General features: G+C 41.2%; 1 non-coding gene across 1 annotated transcript; it reads right to left on the reverse strand.

The window, feature by feature from the left end:
* Positions 1-1,692: 1,692 nt before the first annotated feature.
* Trnas-uga lies at positions 1,693-1,769 on the reverse strand. The gene has a single exon. It is a non-coding gene; the product is annotated as a tRNA-Ser (tRNA).
* Positions 1,770-18,822: the final 17,053 nt, after the last annotated feature.

Here is an 18,822-nt window from a genome sequence, read left to right on the forward strand (position 1 = left end):
TGCATCCAAATATCGTGTGGGACCTCCATTTGCTCCTCATAGATCTGCAACACGACGTGGCATGTGCTCAAAGAATCGTTGGAAGTCCCCGCAGAAATACTGGGCCATGCTGCCCCTAGAGCCATTCATACAGGGTGATTCAAAAAGAATACCACAACTTTAAAAATGTGTATTTAATGAAAGAAACATAATATAACCTTCTGTTATACATCATTACAAATAGTATTTAAAAAGGTTTTTTTTCACTCAAAAACAAGTTCAGAGATGTTCAATATGGCCCCCCTCCAGACACTCGAGCAATATCAACCCGATACTCCAACTCGCTCCACACTCTCTGTAGCATATCAGGCGTAACAGTTTGGATAGCTGCTGTTATTTCTCGTTTCAAATCATCAATGGTGGCTGGGAGAGGTGGCCGAAACACCATATCCTTAACATACCCCCATAAGAAAAAATCGCAGGGGGTAAGATCAGGGCTTCTTGGAGGCCAGTGATGAAGTGCTCTGTCACGGGCTGCCTGGCGGCCGATCCATCGCCTCGGGTAGATAAGGTTTCATAACTAACCTTTTTCGTAGGACTTTCCATACAGTTGATTGTGGAATTTGCAGCTCTCTGCTAGCTCTGCGAGTCGATTTTCCTGGGCTGCAAACAAATGCTTGCTGGATGCGTGCTACATTTTCATCACTCGTTCTCGGCCGTTCAGAACTTTTCCCTTTGCACAAACACCCATTCGCTGTAAACTGTTTATACCAACGTTTAATACACCACCTATCAGAAGGTTTAACACCATACTTCGTTCGAAATGCACACTGAACAACTGTCGTCGATTCACTTCTGCCGTACTCAATAACACAAAAAGCTTTCTGTTAAGCGGTCGCCATCTTAGCATCAACTGACGCTGACGCCTAGTCAACAGCGCCTCAAGCGAAAAAATGTATAACTAAATGAAACTTTATAGCTCCCTTAATTCGCCGACAGATAGTGCTTAGCTCTGCCTTTTGTCGTTGCAGAGTTTTAAATTCCTAAAGTTGTGGTATTCTTTTTGAATCACCCTGTAATTGCGGAAGTGTTGCCGGTGCAGGATTTTGTGCACGAACTGACGTCTCGATTATGTCCCATAAATGTCCGATGGGATTCATGTCGGGCGATCTGAGTGGCCAGATCATTCGTCATTCGCTCAAATTGTTCAGAATGTTCATCAAACTAATCGCAGTCACATGGCGCGTTCTCATCCATAAAAATTCCATCATTGTTTGGGATCATGAAGTCCATGAACGGGAGCAAATGGTCTCCAAGCAGCCCAGTATAATCATTTCCAGTCAATGATCGGTTCAGTTTGTACCAGATGGCTCAGTCCATTCCATGTAAACACAGCCACGCCATTGTGGCGCCACCACCAGCTTGCACAGTGCCTTGTTGACAACTTGTGTCTATTACTTCGTGCCGTCTGCGCCACACGCCAAACTTACCAACTGAAATCGGGACTCATCTGACCAGGCCACGGTGTTCCAGTCGTCTAGCGTCCAACCGATATGATCACGAGCCCGGAAGAGGCGTTGGAGGTCAAGTCGGGCTGTTAGCTGGTCGGTCATCTGCTGGCATAGCCCATTAACGCCAAATTTCGTCGCACTGTCCTAACAGATACGTTCGTCATACGTCCCACATATGAAACTTCCTGGCAGATTAAAACTGTGTGCGGGACCGAGACTCGAACTCGGGACCTTTGCCTTTCAAGGGCAAGCGCTCTACCATCTGAGCTACCCAAGCACGACTCACGCCCCGTCCTCACATCCTCACTTCCGCCAGTATCTCGTCTCCTACCTTCCAAACTTTACAGAGGCTCTCCTGCGAATCTTGTAGAACTGGCATTCCTGAAAGAAAGGATATTTCGGAGACATGGCTTAGCCACAGCCTGGGGGATGTGTCCAGAATGAGATTTTCACTCTGCAGCGGAGTGTGCGCTGATATGAAACTTCCTGGCAGATTAAAACTCATTTTGGAAACTCATTCCCGAAGCAGACTCCAGGCTGTTGCTACGCAATATCCATTCTTTCAGGAGTGCTAGCCCTGCAAGGTTCGCAGGAGAGCTTCTGTAAAGTTAGAAAGGTAGGAGACGAGGTACTACCGGAAGTGAGGCTGTGAGGACGGGCCGTGAGTCGTGCTTGGGTAGCTCAGATGGTAGAGCACTTGCCCGCGAAAGGCAAAGATCCTTAGTTCGAGTCTCGGTCCGTACACAGTTTGAAACAGCCAGGAAGTTTCATTCAGCGCACACTCCGCTGGAGAGTGAAAATCTCATACTGTCCTACATATGTTTTTGCAGTTGTTTCACACGGCGTTGCTTGTCTGTTAGCACTGAGAACTCTACGCGAGACGTGCTGCCGTCGGTCACTGCGTTGTCCGTGGTGAGAGGTAACGCCTGAAATTTGGTATTCTCGGCACAATCTTCACACTGTGGTTCTCGCAATATTGAATTTCCTAGAAATTTGAGAAATGGAATGTTCCCTGCGTCGTTAATTCCTGTCGTGCAGCCATTAATACGTCGGAAACTTTTTCACACGAATGACCTGACAGATCCGCCATAGCACTGACCTTTTATACCTTGTGTACGCGATAGTACCGCCATTTGTTATGTGCGTATTCGCTATCCAATGACCTTTGCCACCTCAGTGTCGCAGCGCAAGTCTTTGTACACGGTGCGACGAAATCTAATAAAATGTAGATGAACTCGGTGCATAATACCACGGTGTGACACGATTCATTGTTATTTTAACGGTGGACGCTATTATTTTACGATTCTTATTTAACATCGCGTTACTTACAATATACACTGCTGGACATTAAAATTGCTGCACTACGAAGATGACGTGCTACAGACGCGAAATTTAACCGACAGGAAGATGATGCTGTGATATGCAAATGATTAGATTCTCAGAGCATTCAAACAAGGTTGGCGCCGGTGGCGATACCTACAACGTGCTGACATGAGGAAAGTTTCCAACCGATTTCTCATACACAAACAGCAGTTTACCGGCGTCGCCTGGTGAAACGTTGTTGTGATGCCTCGTGTAAGGAGGAGAAATGCGTACCATCACGTTTCCGAATTTGATAAAGGTCGCATAGTAGCATATCGCGATTGCGGTTTATCGTATCGCGACATTGCTGCTCGCGTTGGTCGAGATCCAGTGACTGTCAGCAGCATATGGAATCGATGGGTTCAGGAGTGTAATACGGAACGATGTGCTGGATCCCAACGGCCTCGCATCAATAGCAGTCGAGATGACAGGCATCTTATCTGCATGGCTGTAACTGATCGTGCATCCATGTCTCGATCTCTGAGTCAACAGATGGGGACGTTTGCAAGACAACAACCATCTGCACGAACAGTTCGACGACGTTTGCAGCAGCATAGACTATCAGCTAGGAGACCATGGCTGCGGTTACCCTTGACGCTGCATCACAGACAGGAGCGCCTGCGGTGGTGTACTCAACGACGAACCTGGGTGCACGAATGGCAAAACGTCATTTTTTTCAGATGAATCCAGGTTGTGTTTACAGCATCATGATGGTCGCATCCGTGTTTGGCGACATCGCGATGAACGCACATTGGAAGCGTGTATTCGTCATCGCCATACTGGCGTATCACCCGGCGTGATGGTATGGGGTGCCATTTGTTACACGTCTCGGTTACCTCTTGTTTGCTTTGACGGCACTTTGAACAGCGGACGTTACATTTCAAACGTGTTACGACCCGTTGTTCTACCCTTCATTCGATCCCTGCGAAACCCTACATTTCAGCAGGATAATGCACGACCGCATGTTGCAGGTCCTGTACGGGCCTTTCTGGACACAGAAAATGTTCGACTGCTGCCCTGGCCAGCACATTCTCCAGATCTCTCACCAACTGAAAACGTCTGGTCGATGGTGACCGAGCAACTGGATCGTCACAATACGGCAGTCACTAATCTTGATAAACTGTCGTATCGTGTTGAAGCTGCATGGGCAGCTGTACCTATAGACGCCATCCAAGCTCTGTTTGACTGAATGCCCAGGCGTATCAAGGCCGTTATTACGGCCAGAGGTGGTTGTTCTGGGTACTGATTTCTCAGGATCTATGCACCCAAATTGCGTGAAAATGTAATCACATGTCAGTTCTAGTATAATATATTTGTCTAATGAATACCCGTTTATCATCTGCATTTCGTCTTGGTGTAGCAGTTTTAATGGCCGGTAGTGTAAAATTGTGTTAGGCTCCTGAAGGTGACAGATTAGGCCGTTGAAAACCGTAAAGTGAATTTAGTAAAATTTCTGCACAGCCGACGACGGTTTTTTATTTCGGTCAAAAGAGTACGCACGGCAGCTTCCGAACGACAGCTACGAACGAAATTGCCAACTGCCGCATGCGTACTCGGAATATAAACGTAAGCCGGTGGCGGGGAAAGTTTAGTAGTTCCGCACAGGCAGGGAATACGATTCTCCTCTCGGACTGCGCCGGCGGCGCGCTTCTTTACTGTTCGCCTAGGAGCGGCCGCGAGAAGCGTGTGTGTGCCGTGCCGGACCGCCGGCGACGTGAATTAGGGGCGCGAGCCTGCACACTTGCCGAAAGTGTCCGAGGTTCGATAGGCGCGGGAGGCGGGCGGGGCCGCGCCGGGCGTGCGCCGTGGCCGGCGGGCGACGCGCCGAGCGCCGGAGCGGAGGCGCCGCTGTGCGCCGCCGGCAGAGCGGCAGAGCGACGCTGACCTCTGCCATGGCTGGCGCGCGGCTGCTGCTGCCGCCGCTGCCGCTGCTGGCGATGACGCTGCCGCTGCTCGCCGCCGCCGCCGCTGCCGCCGCAGGTACGCCTCTTCTGCGTCGCTGCCCTGCCCGATCTTTGCGCTACCTAGGACCGAACCTCAGCTGCCAAATGTCCGTCCTCTTCCTTATTCCCAGAAAAATATCGAGTTGTCTATTAGTTCGTACTGCGCTTAACCCGAGTAATGACATTCGTCCCATTGTAGAGATATAGAACATCGTAGTATACTACAGAATTTCTTATAATCGTTATATTATGAGACTGAAAAGGGAAAATTTTGTTTTCGGGGATGTTCTGCCAAAATTGTTGATGTTACAGTGGGTGCGTGAATATCAGTATAGAACGACTCCTCATTGTACGATATTTTCTTAGTTCGAAATGAAACCATTGTAAATGTGCTGAGCTTAGGCAGTAAACTTTCATCACAACTGAAATAAACTTGGATCCTTGGGCATGCTGTAGGGTGAAATCTGTATTATCTTCGCAAATAAAGGCCAGTTCTTTCTGATTCCTTCGAATGAAATCGTTCTACAATCTTTATTCATTTACAATAGCTGCCGGAAAATCGACTGCTGTAAACTCGGCAAGCTGTCAGCTACGTATTGTTGCGCATACCGCAGAATTTTAGGGTGTGGGAAATCGCTTACAGTTTTCCGCAGTTTACAGCATTTTTACAATCTTCTATAATGAAAAGAAAGTTATTTTATTTATAACGTGTTTTTTATTAATTATAGCCCAAGTGTCGTAAACTATGCTAGATAATTAGTTATAGAGAAATACTATATGATAATACAACGACAATGTTGCGATGTACGTAGATTCCTCACATCAAAATACTAGTACAGCACCCCTGAACAATCCTTGCAGCGTAACCGACAGAGATAGTGGTGCTCTTTGTACTCATGAACTTCACATTACGTAGAGCATGATTCGAAACAGCAACTTTATTCGATGACATTATCCTGTAGGAGTATTTGCTGCCGTGCGTGACACCGCACCCGTTTTGGGTGGTTCACGAAGTTGCTGAAAAAATTTTGGGTGTTCCTCCAAGGTGAGCCAGACACAACAGGAAGTGACGCCATCAAACTTTACCGGGGAGCGTCCGGAGCGACGATTAAGTTACGAACATACTTGATCGTGTACTTCTTTTCTTGGCCATCAACAAAGCTGGTTCCAGAGTTTTGCTATCGATGTCCTCTTTACTTCTTTACCTCTGTTGTTAGATGACAATGATAAAATCTTCCGGAATTCGCGACTTTCTTGAGATATTTCTGTTAAGGATATATATCTTGCCGAGCTTAATGTTTAACTACAAATACAACAGCGATTATAATCAGTTGGCCGTGGATGTCCTTATCCTCCTCACCCGTATCTTATCAGTTTCTGTTACGGTGCGTGGCTTAAGTTCCTCAATCGTCCATGAATTCTGGATAACCTTTCTTCCATTTTTTTGTCATTTTTTTTATCTTTTTGAGCCTAACCGTTGTCGGCAAACCCAGGAAAACTGCAGCAACTCAATACGCTATATCATATCATTGTTATTATTCGATTGTCAGGACTTCATTTCAACAATGACTGTGGCGTCACAATTATGTATTTCATGATTTCAAAAATTATCCAACAATGGTTTAAGGGTAAAACATACTTTTATCAACTCCAGTATCTTGATTACGGACTACTTAAATAAAAATGACAGAAATATTTCAATATTTATATCCACAAATTCGCAAAAAAAAAAAAATTAAATAAAGACAGTGTTGAGACTTATCTCCCCTTCTTCTGTTTTCTTTAAAATTCTGCTATATGTCGGAATACAGTTTGGACTAAGAAAGTAGTATTAGGTTAACGCTTTGTAGTTGTGTACGTTAAGATGGATCTTGCAACGCTGGGAACATGTATGTGACGGAAGTGAGAAGGTTTTGTTCCTAAATTCGTTGGAATTTATAATTTTCTGAAAACAATTTGCAGGAAATACACATGAGCTTTTACCCTGATTCCACTGTGAAATGAGTGACTGTCTGGTAAGTGATCACATTTACATTTCGGACTGTCAAAGTTAGTGCTTAATGTGTCTAAAGTCTTCAGAACACTGGAAATTCCATTGCACACACAGTGCAATTAAACCTCAAAATGTGTGGGAATGCTTTCGAATAGCTGCGCAAATACACTGCGTGTTAAATGTGCTACAGGCGTCAGGCAATTAGCTCTTGCAGCGTCGGGAACCTCTCTGTTGGGCTTCGCTCTGTAATAGAGAAAAGCCCTGAAAAACCGATATCGGTAAAGGAAATATTCACCAAAACACGAGCTAACAGCCAGAACCTCCGCTTAGTCCTGTAATGCGTTTGAATTACCGCTGTTCTGTGTGCGATTTCATGTAATCATAATGCTTTTAAAATATGCCATTAACTAGGTTCTGAGAGAAACAAGTTCAGTTAATTAATAACAGTCGTACGGTTTTTTTTTATTTAAGAGCTTTATGAAAGTTTACAGTGGAAAAGTAGCGGAGTTATGTTGCCTGAAGCGTTGTGAAATGAAGCAAAATTAACTTTGTACAAAAGTTAACTTAGTTTTCTTAATTAAGTTTATATTTTTAAGGCATGAGAAGTTAAACTGTTTGTTGTAATTTCAGATTCTATATTTTACACTTCGCGTACAATGTAAGTACCGGAAAAGTTCCTGACTCTTCTATATATCAAAATCCGTCTCTAATGATCTCGTCGTCAATGGAACATAAAACCTTAATCTCCTTTCCTTTGTCGAACACACCAAGAAGCAAAATTGCTGGCACAATAAAAACTTTTTTAAATTAATAATTGGAACGATGCTGTAATTAATTTTTACTCATTTTTCTTTCATCCCCCCTGAGACTACTAACAAGACGAACGACACTTGATAATCTTAAAATCTCTATCATTTCTCTTGTTGTTTTGTGCAAATATTTACTTTGTCTTTTTTTCTTTTTTATATCACAAAATAAAAGCAATCGTCTACTTAAATTGCAGAAAAGCGTGGTATGTAATTAATCGTTCCTTTTAACAGAATTACTTTTCTTCAGAAGTTACGTAATATCTTCCCTAATGGTGTGAAGAACGGTGGTCTAACTTCATATGTGAAACACAAGTTGCTATAATAGAGAGTACAGTTTCAATTTTGTTATATTACTTTTTTTCTTCGCCGTTTTCATTAATCGTCTGAATCTCATAACCCGGTCACCCAAGCTATGAGTTGAATTACATAAATTTTATAAAAGTATAAAGAGAGTCTACTCATATTCTGAAAAGTAACTAACTTCAATCCGATTCTAGATACTTTAAAACGCAATATTTGGTCTAGAATCATAGAAAAAAGTAGATGCTAGGATATGTTCTTGAGTTATAGCTGTGAGCAGGAATTGAGTATGTGTTTGGCCAAATATCCTGCTCATTGTGTTCTGTAGCCTCCGGTTCTCATAAAACTGTGATATCGTGAGTTTACCTTGTTTTACTTATCAGAATGTACTACAGAAGACAGCTACACTAATTCAGTGAAAAAAAAGTTTCTTGCGTGATGTATGATCAACACAGAAATTGTTTCGTAGAAACTTCGTTACCAGTAGAAAAAACGTAAAATGATGACCTCTTGCATCGATAGCACACAAATTTTTCTCGACTGGGAGTCTTTGACACGTGATGGATATATTTGTACTTTGGTTACGCTACATAAATCGTAAAAATACTAGTTTCTTCATCTGTAGCTCCTGAATTAGATAAGTTGATATTAAGTTTTCGTCAGAAATACGTACTATGTTTACTCAGTAAGAAGTGTTAATTTGAGACATCCTCTTACTTCTTGTTTGTGAATTACTAAAAGGACAAAAGTTCAAATGGCGGAATATGTGAATCAAATTCAAATTTTTTGGCGAAAGATTTAACTGACTGGGAAAGACGAACTGATCCGCGCACAGTCGCTTTCTGCGCATCATACTCTTATTCGCAGGTGTATTTTACTGCTTCAGATCGTTCCTGATTGTTGGTCAGTAAGGGTTGGATCTGGTATTTCAAGCATATGCTAGGAAATCTGGGTGAGCTTATCTATGAGAGCTCGCATAGCAAAGAACAACGGATAACAAATCGTTTGGAAGTATTTTGTGATCAACAGAAGACCTCTTGATTTCGTCCTTTGTTGTTAGTGTTGTCGCTGTGACTGTATCGGAGTCTGGAAAAACATCTTCAGTCCCTAATCATGACTTTTATGTCAGTGCCCGATGCAGTCTCAGCCCTGGGAGCTCATCTTCAAGTGATTGATCAATTTACATCATTTTCGTGAAATAAGGTCCTGTTAAGCACACATAGGTGTATTACAATGTAATTGTAACACATACGCTTAACAGGTCCAGTGATAACCTGATTTCAAACAATCATGTAAACTGATCAGTCACTTGAAGTTGAGTCCCTAGGGCTCGAAATGTATCGTGTATTGAAATGAAAATAACCATTAGTGACTGAACGCGATTTTTTCTTTTTTACGAAAATAGCGGTGTTTAGTATCTGGTACACCTGACACTACTGCACAGAATATTTATTTTCTCAGTTTTCCTAAATATTTTTAAAGTTCTGTAACACGCTACTTACTAACAAAATTTTGTTTGTCCCTGGGATGGACTTCATATACAATACTTTTACTCGTTTCCATGTGCTTATGTTCATGTATGGAAAAGTAGAACGGGCATGAATGAAAAACACAGATCGAATTGATCTAACAACATCACACCCATGCACTTCAGCATATGTTCAAGAGTTCTCCGCGTAAAACAACCGGACGATTTTCGTATTCTGTTAAGTGCAGCCACCTTATGCAAAATTAGTGCATCAATCTGTACAACAAGATGCTGTTGCAGTTTTTCTTTGAGAGCAGAACTGAACCGAATGTGTAGGTATCTGATTCAAATGGACTTGCACTTGTCATTAGAATTTCGTAAAGTCTCAAAACTAAGCAATAAATTGTTGTTCGAACAATTCCGATTATTTTGCATTATCTGTAAAAGAAGAGTCTATTTTATCGTGGTTCATTCGACGAGTCCTCATTTTGTGTTGCTTATGATTTCTATTCGTTCCATCGGTCCTGCATCAATTCCATATCAGTAGTTTCTCGCGACGGTGTGCTTCATAAAGTGTTAATTTTACATGTCACCCTTTTTGTGTGTTTATTTCGTAGCTTACTGTTCCGCCCTCACAGTAGTAAAGGCCTGTGAGAACTGAAAACGAAATGAACTCTCTCTTTCTCTCTCGTGACAGCTATCCGCCTTCCCCATTCCGATCATCCCCGTTCACCCTCCCCCCCCCCCCCCCCGCACACAAAAGCCCTTTTCTCTTTTGTTTCGACACTTGACATCCACTCGAACCACACGCGCGACAAAAACAAACACTGCAAAACAAATGAGCGCATTGGGACATATATCTGCTTGTGTACTCTGCATATCACTGTCAAGTGCGTGCCAGAGGATACTTGTCAATATTATTAAGTGCTCCTCCCATTCCATTCACGCGGGGTGAATGAGTGCTAGCACGCGTCACTACATACACTTATATGTGCGATAGTTGTCACTGTACAGTACACAGTTACTTTGGAGTGGTAAGGTATTGTCAGACTTAGCTGTGTAGAGTTATTGTCTACGTTGCTCACAGTTCCTGCTTTTTGGCTATTTCATTACTCTGCATTTACCATTCTGATATTTCTGCGTATTTATGCCAATCCTGCCGCTGCGTCATGAGAGACCTAACACTAGAAGGAAGTCGTATATGCCATGTATTTGCGAATGGTTAAATCTTTGCTGCTATCGTTTTCGTATTGTAACTGTAAGATCGCAGTTTTTATATGATGCAGAAGGGGCCGAAGTGTTCAGACTAAGACTAGCCAGTTGACAGGAATATTATTTATTGATGACACGTGCGAATTCGATTCAAAATGCGCTTATCTCCTTGTTTCACAAGGGGAGCTTGCCAGATCGTGATCGCCGATTTCTTCCAAATTGGTGGTATAAGCTGGGTTTGGGCAGGAAAGAAAGTGACAGAAGTGAGAGGTCCCAAAACTTTAAGAGAAAAACAGCACTTGTAATACTGCTTGGGTGAGGTATGAGCCATTTATGATAGTACAGCTGCCAGGCAATGTTTGGCGTAGTGGAAAGAGTACAGGGCGATAATCCGAGGGTCATGTAGTTGACTCCCTTTGTGGAAACATCTTTTTTATTTTTAATTTTTGGTTTACTTACTCTGCAAACAAACCGAAACAAGGTTCAACGTGTTGTATTTATCAATATTTTCATAAAAGCCATGAAAAGGAAAGATAAAGGAAAATTGTGGATTGCAAATAAATTTCTAACAAAATGATTGTTCTTACAGCGTTCACGAGGACTCTGCAAATAACTTTCCAAGATTGTATTGTAGTTAAAGCGAGTAGGACTTCGTATTACGTTAGCGCTCGGCACCTGCACGCTAACAATAGATTGCTAGTGCAGGTAAACTCGGCACATCCCGAAAAGAATGCACCAAAACACATTCCACTGTACGTCACCAGCTGTCCTTGCGAATATTTGACGAAATGATGCTTTATTTGTGGATTGCTACTAAACTGTGCTGTGAGAGAGAATATTTTATGAACGTAAACCGAGTCGTTTTTTTTTATACAAATTTAAAACAACGATGAAATTGTAAATATGCGGCGTTAATAACGTGCTCTGAATTCCGAGGCTGTTACTGCTGCCCCTGTTTTTTATGATGAATATGACCGAAACACGTGTAAAATCATCAACTGCAGAATAATAACAGTATCTAACTTTATATGCTATGTTCACTTGGACGCCTTACAGTCCTTTCTTCGAAATTTATTTGCAATCCTCAATTTTCCTTTGCTTTTCTTTTTAATAACTTTTATGAAAATATTAATAAATAAAAAGTATTGACCGTTATTTCGGTTGATTTATGGTGTGAGTGACGTAAAAATTGAAAATAAAAACTTTTCCCCATTGGGACTCGATCCCACGACCCTGAGATTATACTTCTGCACTCCTTACCGCCACACAGTGGGTCAACTAGTTTCAAAACCTGGACAGAATAGAAACAGAAAACGGTGCGCGTTCCAACTTTAGTCCCTCGAAATTTTGTGTAGATCGCTCTGATGCATGCGTATCCACTGCTGCAAAGGCATTGCATTCTCAAGTCGATATGATACGTGCGGTGAAAGTTGGCGGTAACAGTGAATAGGACAACGACACATTTTTCAGATATTGTTTGTGTGACCTGTTTAATATATGGCAACGATCCTGGCCAGTTTCAGAATAAAATAGGACTAGTAGGACTCCAGAAGGTTTGTTAATGACACTTTTATCCACTGTAATGATGTATAATTACTTACAACTAAACTACTGCCGATACAATCCAAAATCGTTGGCTATAAAATTTTATCTGCGTGCCTCCACTTTTGTAAATGGCGCTACAACTACCTCAATAATAAAGGTAATGACTTCAAATGTATTTACGCGTTTTTAGTTGGCCATTTTTCTACATTGCGGTGGAATCACACGGTAAAAATGGGTCCCTTATTATTGCAATCGTCTGCACAAAAATGTTATTCGGGTTTTCTGTAGAACGCTTGGGGAGCTATTGGGAATTGTGATCATAATTTTTCCTCAAATTGGCAAATAAGATGTTTTAGAAGATTAATATTTTCTCGAATTCTATTGTTCGTTTTCCATGAAAAATGGTTCAAATGGCTCTGAGCACTATGGGACTCAACTGCTGAGGTCATTAGTCCCCTAGAACTTAGAACTAGTTAAACCTAACTAACCTAAGGACATCACAAACATCCATGCCCGAGGCAGGATTCGAACCTGCGACCGTAGCGGTCTTGCGGTTCCAGACTGCAGCGCCTTTAACCGCACGGCGTTTTCCATGAAATTCTCCAGAAATATTCAAACGTTGTACAAAGGACCCTAGAACTAAAGTATATCTATCAAGAACTCCGAAAACAATGTATCTATTCCGATTAGTCGGATATCTACGATGCACAGGAATCTCCCAATAACGATATCAGGGGTTTCCGGGAAGATTTCACACGCAAATATTCCCGTCAGAAAACGAAGCATGACGTATTCAGTTGACTTCTGACTTCTTCGGATCCGCTAATTCCGAAATGCCAGAAAATGACAGTTGAAGAAGATAAATAGATAAGATCTGCTTTTCCAACCATGTCACAATGTACAACACGACCGCGACCGTTCTGAAAGCGATAATGGTGCAAGCGACGAATGTGACTACGATTGCGTTTGAGAAACGTAAAATGTCGAATAAAACATTTCAATACGGCAATTCCGACTTGCAGTTCGTTATCAGCGACCTCAGATTACTTTATACCCAAAATTTTACTCCAGTAAAGTAATTTATAATTTTTCTTCCGCCAAACTGAATCCGCCATTTTGCATTTTGTAGTTACGACATCGGATACCTAATCAGCGACCCAAAGAATCTTAAAAGAATACGCTTTTATAGGCTTTTGTGTCCATTTTTCTATTATGTCCTGATTTTGAAGCGAGTAGACGCACTGTTCGCCGCGCCAATCATTACCTGCTGACTATTGTAACTACTATGTGCCTCACGCATTACCCGACCGCGCCAAAAATGCTATTGTTTCTAAACGGCGGGTCATCTGGATCTCCCACTTATGTTAATTTCATTTATTGCCAAACCCAGCATGTAACACACTTTTCGTTCAACTCAGTGATAACGAATAGGCGCAGTCCCCTTGTAAGAGGTCAGCACTCTATTTTAAGAGCGTGTTTCTATTTTATAATAGGCCTTGTCTTTCTGGGTGTATTTTTACGTTTTGGGAGAATTTTTTCTAGAATTATTTATTTCAATTTAGATGTTATACTAGATTTCCATTTTAAGGTGTTCAGAGCATACGCTCAATTCCTGACAGCCGTTCAAAATACTTTGCCAATAAGTAAGGACATAATGTACAAAATATTAAGGATTAGATGGCCTATAAACAAAGAAAACTGTTTATCTAGAATGTGGAACACAGACTAGCGGCACCGTACTCTCAAAGAACCAACTACTTCCAAACCTACAAAGTTTAAATACTTCTTCTGTCTTATAATTAGGACTCGTGAGGCGATCAAAGGTCTCGAGCACGAGGTAATGCTGCGTGGATGAATCGGCGCTGGGTGCTTTCAGACCAAAAATATCCAGTTAGTTTCAGGAGAAAGTTTATAGATGCATTATCCGCCCAGTGACTCCATGTGTCTCAGAATATTGGACAAGAATAATAAAACATGTGTAGACTCTGCAAGGATGGGAATGGAAATGTTGCACTGGTCCATATGCTTCACAAGGCTGGCTGGACAATATGAAAAACTAATATGTAAGGGAGCGGATGCAAGAGACAGCAGTCACTAATAAATTACGGTTTCCTCAAGGTTCGATTGTCTCGAGACTTCACTGTCTTCGAGGCGGAACTATGTGCTATCTTGCGGGCACTGGAGCAGATGAGATGTGCTTCATGTGCTAAATTCCTTCTATGTTCCGATTCTCTGAGTGCCCTCTCTACAACGCTTTCACCCAGAAGATGAAGTAGTCCAGAATATACAGGACACCCTCCTCCATCTACAACGGCTGGGTGCCAGGGCACATGGGTACTGTGGGGAACGGAAAAGCAGACGGACCAACCAATGAGGCGTGTCGTGATCGTCAATCATTTCAGTGTGCCATCCCCCTGCATGCTATCACCTCGCCGTGGCGGTACAGAGTCATGAGTCATGAGTCGCAGGGAGGATGAGTGGCTGGAACTGACGGATAATAAGCTGAGTCTAGTGAAGCCCACTACGCGCCCGTGGCGTACCTCCTTTCAGGCCCAAAGACGGGAGGAGGTCCCCCTTTGTCGTCTTAGCAAAGGCCACAGTCCTTCGACGCGTGGCTGTTTACAGATCACAGTGCACCACATTTTACTAGACTGTGTTTTATTTTCGGGATAGAGGTCAGCGGCAGATTTGCAGGCAGGTCGGCCCTCTATTTTAAGTGGCTTTCAAAAGAATGCGGTGAGGCTTTTAACGTTTTATGATTTGTCCGACTTGTTTACAAAAAATTCACGGAAATGTTCTTAATGTGTTAACAGCGTGACTAGATCACTCATTTTTTTTGTAAGTAGTCAGCCAGTCGCATATCCCCGTATTTTTCTTTTAGCTCTTCTCTGTTTTTACTTCTGTTTTAATCCCTGGTGTAGAACGTTTCACGCTTTCTCCGTTGTCTTAAGGCGTGTAAATGAGAGATTGTGTGAGTGAAGGCGAGTGAGGTGGGAATGAGTGCATGAGTGTCGTTTTGTAGGTTTCATTCTCACTGTGAGCAACAATTTTAGCGATTTAATCCTCATTTGTTCCTTTTAAAATGTGTCAAGGTGCTGATAACCTCGCCATTGAGCGCCCATAAAGTCAAACACACACACACACACACACACACACACATACACACACACACACACACACACACACACACCGGAAGTGATGATAACTCAATAGAGAAAACTACTCCATGACGATCCAAGAAGCGATGGTTAGACAAGGTCAAGCAGGCATGTAAGTTACAGGCCTCAAACCCAAGGGCGCGCTCGACGAAAGTTGTGGCGGAAAGCGTCCAAGCACGCGGACTCTCCCTGCATAAATGCAGCACACATGCTAGGAATAAGAAGATGTAATGGATTGCTGATTAGAGTGGGCATGATTCTCCGAAAACATGTTGAACATGCTTTGCCAAAGAGATAAAACCTACTCGTTTTTATCTTATGTATTTTTCAGTCTGTATGCACTGTGGGACTGTGGGACTGTGGGAGTTAGTATTCTATATACCAAGGCAAACTGGAATAGATAAAAAGCCGCTATAAATACAAACTGAAAACGGTCTTTAGCTATTTAACTACCTATAGATATACGTCCATACTTCTGGAGCACGTTATCATCTGCAGTGGGCGTAACTTCCAATATCGTTAATATTCTGCGCTTTAACTTATAATTACTGAGGCCTTTTGATGTGTCACGCGAACATAAGTTAAGACTATACGAGTATTGCGATGTATTAAATAAAGCTAAATAGTAGGGGATAGAGTTTTACCTTGAGGATAGTATAACTAGGAACACATGATGTATCCTGGCTGGTGTTTCAATCTAATGACCGACTTTAGAATCACATGGAGGTGTGCGCACTAGAAATTACCATGAGCAGTTTTCTCTATTTTTGTTCTATTGAGGCATGATAATGGACTGATAACCAAGCAGTTAAGTCCCTTTACTACCCAGACCAACAAACAATGAAAATGTGTTTTGTGCAGCCTTTTTGTAAATATACTGAATTGTACTCATTTAAGGGTTAAATAATACATTCAAGCTATTAGGAAGGTATTGTTTATTCTAGAGTTACAGTGTTTTAAATTGAGTAACATTCTATGTATTTTTAAAACTAGTTATATAACGCGTGAACGGTTAAGCCATACTTCGTCGGTCGTGCACAATCTTGTACTTTGAAACGGAAGAAGATCTTTGACTAGGGAACATGTGATATTTGCAAAGCAACCGAAGAACTTTAATGTCCTAACAATTTCACGTACCTCGAAAATGCAAATTTGTGTTAGTTTTCAACTGCTTCTATTTCAAAACATATTTAACTTGTAACTAGTTTTTGACGCTGATTATCGGTGTATAGGAGTGTAGTAACGTAACTGATAGATTATTAAACGCAGTAGTCACATGATTTTCTTGACTACAACAGTTTTACGTTTCAATAGAATATGGCACATGACCATATTGTACCTTGGAACGTTTTTCGTAATTGGAGAACCATACTTTTTCCGGTGTAATTTTTGTTATATCAGAGAAAACTGCAACACACAAAAATAGAATAGTGTCATTTGAAACTGGAAGAAGAAAATATATTAAACTTCTGTTTCAGTGTGAAGTCTGACAAGTGTTCCAAGGTACAAGACTCTCCTGTGCCTGATAGGACCCATTGCTTCACACATTTCACAGGACAGTTTCGGATTCTTTATCACATTCAACAGACTTAGTACTTGTTGCATACATTAGTTTTCGTTTGCTTTTATTTAGAACCACTTGTAAGTAAGATGTTAACTGAGCCTTGTGTGTTTTATGGAAGGCTTATCCATGCAAAATGTTCTACATGATATATACCTAAGATATTTTTCTCTCTGTTTGGTACGCGCATCATCCAATTTTCATTTAGCCAGCGAATTCTCTCCCACGTCTTATGTAGACATTCCAATGATTCGGTAACATTTATTTACAGTGTACCGTTGATAAGACTGGAAAATTAGGTCAGTGCTCATTGACTGAAAAAAGTTAATGAATTCGAACTTAACTTTGAGCTACAACTACTATTTTGATGAAGTTCGCCACTAGAATCTAATATTTCGATGTATCAGGAGCGAAGCATCAGAAACTAACGTCACATCATACGATCTCAAAGGAAGTGTTAAGTTCTACTAGAAACTGTAGAATTTCAGTAATCAACTACTGCACAATTTTAATGAATCGAACAGTTCTTCGAGAGTGTTCACATATAGTGATGCTATTAAAGAGTAGAATGCCAAGAAAAAGTATTTTTTACTTTCAGAACACTATGAGAGAAAGCCAGAAGTCTAGAACTAAGAAAATCACTCGAAATATGTGTTTGTGCAAAATAATGAGCATAATTCTATGAAAAACTATTTCTGTGTATAGAATTAGTGATAGAATCATTCAGAGAGAACACGAGGTTCTTGTTGTTAGGGACAGAGACATGGCGCAGTTGCTAGCACAATGGACTCTCATAGGGAGGACAACGTTTCATATCCGCATCCGGCTTTAGGTTTTCCAGATCTATGTTTTCGGTGATTTCATTAAATCGCTCAAGGAAAATGCCGGGATGGTTCCTTTGACAGGGCACGGCTAATTTCCTTCCCCATCCTTGTAAGAATTCGATCCTTTGCTCCGTCTCAAATGACCTCATTGTCGACTGGACGTTAAATCCTAATCTTCCTCTATTTGTTTGTAGCTAGGAAGACAACTACGTGACCGCTGTTAAGAGAGTTTGTTTGATATCTTTCCCAGCTATGAACTGTCGAACAAACTGGCAAATTTCAATGAAGACCTGCGGGGTTATTGACGTTTCAGCTACTTTTCATTGAAAATTTAATTAATAAAATATCTCCATTTGAAAGTGCAAAGAAAGTTGCGGTGCAGAATGAAACGCTAACTTAGAACTCAAAGCGCCTTACGACACTGGTGATTGTAAAAGTAGGATCCAAATGATAAAATATGCCAAAGTAAAACATATGCAGAGTTCGTGAATGGTAAAGAAGGAGGAAAATTGCTTTTGTATTCCGTGTCTCCATCTATGTATTGCACGGCAGCGTGTGCAGAAGCAAATATAGGTGCATATTATCTGTTTTATGTATTCTAAGCAAAAAGAGACTTCATAAAATATGAAACAAGAGATGCCAGAATGTAATGAACTTAACTTATATATTGAATTATTTCACTTGACAAGATTGGGGCCTTCAGGCTCTCTCTTACGTTTAGTCAGACGTCTTTATTACCATCCTTAACGTTACAGTATGTTTAGTAAATGGACAGTAAATAATAATAATAATAATGCCGATAATAATAATAATAATTATAATAGGAGATATAGTACTAATTACAAAAGGCACAGTACATTATATAAGCAGAATAACAACAACAATAAAAATAACAATAATAACAGAGATAGTAACGATAATAATAATAATAATAATAATAGGCATAGTAATTAATAAATCGTATTTTGAAAGAGTTTGTCTAGTTAACACTGTGTTAAGAAACATCCTGCAAGTGAATTAACATCACATGGTTCGTGAGAAAACGAACTTCATTCACAGAATACAGGACACTGTTTCATCTCTATAGTTCTCCAAGGAGCAAAATATATGGATAACATTATGTTTATTAAAAAGAAACGGAGTTTTGCTGGTGATGT

Source organism: Schistocerca americana, chromosome X (genome assembly GCF_021461395.2).
Source record: "Schistocerca americana isolate TAMUIC-IGC-003095 chromosome X, iqSchAmer2.1, whole genome shotgun sequence".
In the NCBI taxonomy this organism is placed as follows: domain Eukaryota; kingdom Metazoa; phylum Arthropoda; class Insecta; order Orthoptera; family Acrididae; genus Schistocerca; species Schistocerca americana.